The sequence below is a fragment of the Schistocerca americana genome, chromosome 1 (genome assembly GCF_021461395.2).
Source record: "Schistocerca americana isolate TAMUIC-IGC-003095 chromosome 1, iqSchAmer2.1, whole genome shotgun sequence".
Lineage (NCBI taxonomy): Eukaryota > Metazoa > Arthropoda > Insecta > Orthoptera > Acrididae > Schistocerca > Schistocerca americana.
Genome location: NC_060119.1, coordinates 1,063,278,367 through 1,063,285,443, shown reverse-complemented (window position 1 = coordinate 1,063,285,443; position 7,077 = coordinate 1,063,278,367).

The window sequence follows — 7,077 nt, the reverse complement described above, 5'->3', positions numbered from 1 at the left end:
CTTGTTTGTCTTTGGTGACGATATATTAATGTAATCCTCTTGTTTGGAAAACATGCTTCAGGCTGTATTTTTTGCGTACTCACCAACACTCACGAAGTAACAGACCTCTCTTGCCACCACGTTAACCGAGGGGTGAATGTAAAAAGCGTTCAATGTGCTCTGTAGTCATTTTTTCCACTTTTATGATCTATTCAGCCTGCGTAGAGAATGTGGGATCCACAAGAATACAAAACTCAAGATAGTTGTAGTGTGGTCAGTTATTTCAAGTGGTCGCAGAAGAAACCTCCAGAAGCTACATTTTACTGAATAAGAAACCTGGAAATGAAGTACCATGACCTTTAGCGGCATTTAAGTTCTGGTTCATATTAGACAAGATGTGTTCAACGTCTTCAAACCAATATCTGAATTATCAAGGGTGGAGGAAAAGTTATTAGGAGACGGCACAGACATGTAATGATTAGTGATATGTAATAAGAGCAATGATAAAGCTCCTGATAAAAAGAATTGTGGAATATTTCGGGACACAGCTGACTGAAAAATTGTTATTTATAGAAAACTTCGAGAAATGGAAAGAGAATGAATCGTGGAGTATAATATGTGGCATGAGGTGCTAAACCTAATCTGGATACTGGGTAGAGCGTCGCGTCAATCACAATCAGTACTCAGTGTTGAGAAGCTATTCACTTTAGGTAACGCTAAAATGTGTAGTAGGACTTCATTTTCTTCTGTCACCTCATAGCAGGCGTTGTTAGAGAATTGACCCAGAATCGACGAAAATATCACCTGCTGAAACAGATGCCACTGTGTACTATTGCCGTAAACAAACGTAATCCTCTAATGGCCACAGGGATCATGGCGGTCAATCGAATTCCTATAGCAAACACAATTGTTTGGCCGGGCCGTAAGGCCATTTCAGCATTTAACTGGCTCATGACATTACTACGTTGAGCTGATCATGAAACTAATATTCGCGCACAAATGAATGAAGTAGCTAACAGATTACTTCAGTTTAGAAAATCTCTTATGCTGTGCTCTTTCCTTGTTTTCTATTTTCTTTGCCTTGTTCGATAATCAGTTTAGGCACCAGTAATTGTGGGCCGTAAACTATGTTTTCACTTACCTCGTATCCTGACAAGCATTTCTGCAGATTTTTCGAAAGCAGCGCACAGCATACAGCAGCAACACAACATTAGAAACTACGACCGGTAATTCCGTACCACAAACTGCAATATGTGCACTTACATAGTAAAGTGAATGAAGTAATACTATAAAATCTACTGAATGTTCACAGTAGTATTTACATAACATGGTTTTCATAAATAATTTTAAGAAAGGGGAATCTCATCTTCCTATAAAAGCAGTCCATATGAAAATCCTACCATCTGAGCTTTGTTACCACAATCTCAATAACACAAAATAACGCTAAGCGCTTGTGTGCTTACCTCAGTCTCTCAATATTGCAGAAAAACTCACAAACAATCTCATTAGCCTCTCTCTTCATAATCAAATAAAAAATATTCACACTCGGATTCCATCAATCTCATATCGCACTTATATAAAAAATTTCATGACAAGCCTTCAAAATACATCTGCTACTCAACACTGCTCAAATTAGAATTGCGTGTAACTGTTAGTGTTCTCAGTCAGAAGTGGTTTGGCGACACAAAGATATTTTAGCGACACAAAGATATTGTAGCATGAGCCAAAGATTATACAATTAAATGATTTTGCATTGTGTGAGCTAAGATTATCGACATTGACGCAAGAAACAGATTTTACAGAGTGACTAAAATAATATACACACCTCACAAGTAGAGTTTTTCATACACACAGATGAAATATGAAGAAATAGCTAGGTAGTGTGCTAGAGAGAAAAAGTGACGAACTACGAATGACAGTACTTGATCCAGTTGAGGATCAAATCATTAATCAATAAAGCTAATCAGAAATTTCTGCCAAAACAGTATACTGGAAACGCGAGAAACGGTTCACCGCCTGTAGCTCTGATGTATGTCTTCGCGTTTTTTTCAACATATGTGATAGAAGACACGCTTTAATAAATTAATGATTCTACTATCTACAACTTTGGTGAACTCACTAAACCACACCAGCAGTGACACAAAAGCAATTCTGAAAGAGTATTTAACGCAGTGACTTTGTCCAGCACACAAAGCACGAGCCGAGGTCGCAGCGTCTCTTCAGACAAGTCCCCAACACTAAGTAAGAGAGAGTTAATTTCATTAGTTTTTAATCCTTTTCTTCTTATCACAGATTCGAATTCCCTACAAAATTCAGAACTCAGATCGGTCAGTTAATTAATTAATAAACTGACAATTTTCATCTCATCTAATACTACTAAACTAATTTTCTTAGTTCCACAGCCACTACCGAGGTATTGTCTACATATAATATCATGGCTTGTGGGAGGGGGGAGAGTAAGATAAGTTTGGAATTACCAAGATGGCGAAATCTGGCTTGTTTTCGTGGCCTTTACTTCGAATCGTCGTTCGAAACAACCCGTTGGCAGAGACATACAAAGTCTCCCGCGTTCTAGGAATCCGCGCCAGTTGGGCCACCCACCTTGAAGACAGAATATCGGTCGCTCAAGCTCGCCAGAACAGAAGTAACAGCTACACCTCCAACCTCTATCGGGTTGGAAACAAGAACCTTTTCGTATACCGTGGAAGTGCACTTAGTTCATCGACCAAGTTCTTAAGTAGCCTCGAGAGCTGTTCTCAGCCCCGTTTCGTTGCAGGTTCTAAATGTGTCGACATCGCGAGTTTCATCGTACAGAAGTTATCCACATTGTGTGGCATGTGTATTCCATTACCTTGGGAGCAGCTTTGTGTTGGCTATGCGCGAGCTGCTCGTGATGTTTAGAATTACGAAACACGACCAATTAAGTTACCTGCGAGTGTTCTGTCGCTACGTTTGCACCACCAGACACCGGCGCTGCAAATCGACATGTAGCGTGGTAAGCTATTGTGCCCGACCACTGTTACTGTAATCGTATTCGTGACCCATGGCTTGCTTCTTTACTAATAGTTCAAATGGTTCAAATGGCTCTGAGCACAATGGGACTTAACATCAGTGGTCATCAGTCCCCTAGAACCTAGAACTACTTAAACCTACCTAACCTAAGGCCATCACACACATCCATGCCCGAGGCAGAATTCGAACCTGCGACCGTAGCGGTCTCGCGGTTCCAGACTGAAGCGCCTAGAACCGCACGGCCACACCGGCCGGTTTTAGTAATAGTGGTCATGTTATTCATTTCTGCGCTCTCTCTAGGGACTGGTCGTTGTACTGAAGAAGTTATAATCTGTACGAGTTTTTATTCTGTTGACTTGTTCTACAGCAAGTCCATGGCTTGCCGAGCGGCTGCATTACATCGAGGTGACAGAAGTAATGGGATACCTCCTAATGTCGTGCTGGACTTCCTTTGCCCTGGCGTAGTGCAACCACGCGACGTGGCATGGACTCGGCAAGTCGTTGGAACTGCAGAAATAATGAGCCATGCTGCCTCTATAGCCGTCCACAATTGCGAAAGTGTTGCCGGTTACGGATTTTGTACATGAACTAATCTGTCGATTACATATGAAACGTCCCCTTAGAAAAATTATACAAGACTGTGCTTAAACTGAACACAATATCTTTTGCGCAACGCAATCTGACTTTCAAAAATCCCTACAAAAGAATGGACCTGACTAACATTAACCTATACCTTTCACAAATCACTTACCTCACCAAAAATCTTCGTTACTCGAACTACTGCAATACAGCGAGCGCCACTACTGCCAGCTAAATAAAAGATTCAAACTACTGAAGGCACTAACTACTAATAGGCATAGTTAGCAAATGAAAGATTTTAATAGAGAACAAACAATGTATTTACCTTAATAGCGTTGAAAAATCATAGTATACATAGCAGTTCATGACATCCAGTCTTACAAATTTCAAAACTCCGCCCTTTCTCTCCCCACATCCACCTCTGCTGGCGGCTCACCTCCAACTGCGCAACGCTACACGCTGTTAACATCCAGCTGCCCAACACTACAATGGCAGACAACAATGCAAACTAGCCACAGACTGCACACAGCACAGCCAGTGAATTTCATACAGAGCGCTACGTGGCGTTACCAATAAAAAAACCTAAACAGTCTATTTACATAGCCCCCATGCTCCCCACAAAAAATTTTATAAATTGTTTTGGGCAGTGGCCAATACAGATTTGAAAAATTTTTTTCATAATTACAATAACAAAGAAATCAAATGAGCACACTTATTGCTACAATGTTGGTCAAAAGCTAAAATTTTCTCACAGTCTATAAAGACAGTTCTGATCATCCATCATAGTAAAATTCCAGTGTTTTTCTCAAAGTCTGAGCAGTAAAAGAAAATGCACACGGAAGTAGTGGATTTCCATGCAGTCTTGAAGTAGTGTTGTCCTTCCAACGGGAAGGCAGTGCTGACTCTTGACATGCAGACAGGTAATGGGCCACAACAGAGCAAACTCACAGCAGAGTCAGTGGAAGTTTTGCCGAATATTGGTAGGTAGGTCATCACAGAGCAGACCCACTGTAGTCCTGGTAGAGATTACGGTATTGGTGGGCCACCAGTGGTGCAGACCCAGTGCAGTCCTTGTAGAAATAATGGTATTGGTGGGCCATCAAAGATGCAGACCCACTGTAGTCCTTGTAGAGACGGCCAGCAGCCATCTGTTGCGACTGTGCAGGTGCACAATCACCATCGAAGAGTCTTGCGGATAATATAGCAAGTCCATAACCACCACTTGTGCACTCACAAAGCTTTTGGAATTGTCCTTAGAACCAGCAATGCTGTTATCCAGTCCCTGGCTTAATTATCAACACATGTGCAAACACTGACAGTCCCTACTTCTCACATATTGTCCATATACTATGACCAACAGAAACATGTGCAGTAGCTTACAAGTTACTTAATTTGATGAACTGGTGTCAATTACGATTTTATGACATAATAATACAATAACAAAGGTACAAAATACAACATTAAAGAACATAACAATACAGATAACATTTGTAGTAATACAGGCTTTACAAAAGAATAGAAATAAACATATACATCAGTGTTACAGGAATTATGACATAAGTAAATATGTAAAATAATGAGAATAATTTTCGAAACATTAATATCACACATGAGTATTGAAACAGAACAGAATTAATAATTTCTAAACATCTCTACAAAGTAAATAACATATTATTAGAAAAAATTCCACAACATAACTCTTATTAGCTAAACACATTAAGACAGGAAAAACACAAATTCACATAGTGTAATGACACAAAAATACAGGACAGTTTGTTTTCTGTGTGACATTTGGTACTGCAGTCCACCCCAAAACTTCATTCCATATATCTTTCCTCTTATTTCAACATTTGTTTCCACCAAGAAAACTCTATCCAAGCATGATTTCTGTATTTATATGTTCACACATTTCTTACCTCATTATATATTTTTCATTATCTTACCTCATCATTTATTTCCAAGAAAATCCTACCTAAACCTGTTGTCCCTAAAGCCTACATTTTTGGTTCATATACTCTTTCAAAATACTTTTTTTTGGCCAAACCATTTACTTGTAGCTTCTCAATGCATTTCTTCCAATTCATCACAACTTGTTCTCTTAAAAGGCCTACCCCATCTTAAGCTAACTTAAATCTACTGATCTCAGATGCTAAACTAAGGGACGAGGCAATGCAGCAGCACAAAACAATTAACACAAACAGCAATGACAAAGAAAATGGAAATTGGCAAAGCAAGCTACAGTAAATCTAAATTACCAAGCAAATGCAACATTACAACTAATATGAGCCAATGTGTAGCAACAAGAAAAATAAATCAGTAGTAAAACTAGCTTAACAGAGTAATACAAAGTGAAATTTAGTAGCACTACGCCTGGCAAACAGCAGCAGCAAATGCAATAACATATATCTGAACATGACAAAGCTCAAGCAGAAAAAATATTACAGTAAAAATGGCCATGTTTAATACCTATGTCACATCTTAACATCAGAGTGATCCATCACAATAACTTACTCTACCAAAAAAATTACCAAGTAGTTGAAAAAAAAATTATGTATGCAGTTACTGTTATTAATCCCTTCTTACTGTTCTTTCCATTCCAAGTGCTCCTTTTTCGAAGAATATGGATCATAAAATTATTATTTAATAGATCTGTTGGCAGAAAGTGTTCACATTAGCAAATGCACTTAATTTTGTTTTATAAAACAATGCTGCAACACAGCTGGAAACCAGATATTAAACAAAATGAGCAATCTCTCAACTAGAAAGACAATAGATGTAATATGTTTCTCATCATTTCATTAGGCATTTTAGTAAATATCATAAATTAAGAGCTCCACAGTGTAATCATACGTTTGCAAGTTTGAGTGTGTCGATTTGCGATGCTTTCTACAAAGGAATGTCAATAGCGAGGATAATAGCCTCCTTTTTTTTTCTCCATCTGTGCCTCTGAAAGGCACACACTAATGCTTTTCTCCAGGCGACTGTCGTGCAGCTGGGTGTCCACGACGTGTTACATGAAGGTGGTCACTTAACTTTCTTACCGAAATATTTACGATACCAATTTGCACTACAGTGACAGTCTCATATAAAAATTTCACAGGTCGAGAATTTGTGTTGCAAATCTGTAGAAACAAAATCCTGTAAATATAACAGTGTCCAAAAAATTTTCGCCAGTATAGTGATTCATTCACGCATATACACACATTTCATAACTCTTAAAGTATGATTCTCGGTTTCCAACATCCTTTTTCACAAACCAGAGTCCCTAACCACTACTCATTGTTCCTTGCTTTATTACACATATACATATTCGTAGACACTTCTTCAATATTTCATCATAACAAATACGTAGCATAATCAAATTCCTCATATAGCATCAGCTTATTGATCATAAACACACCGCAACAGCGTAATACACATCGTCATCATTACATCATAAAACCTCAGGCAAATCTCAAAATCGTCGTAGCTTACTCCAGTAATTTCAAAACCTAAAAAAAATTGTCT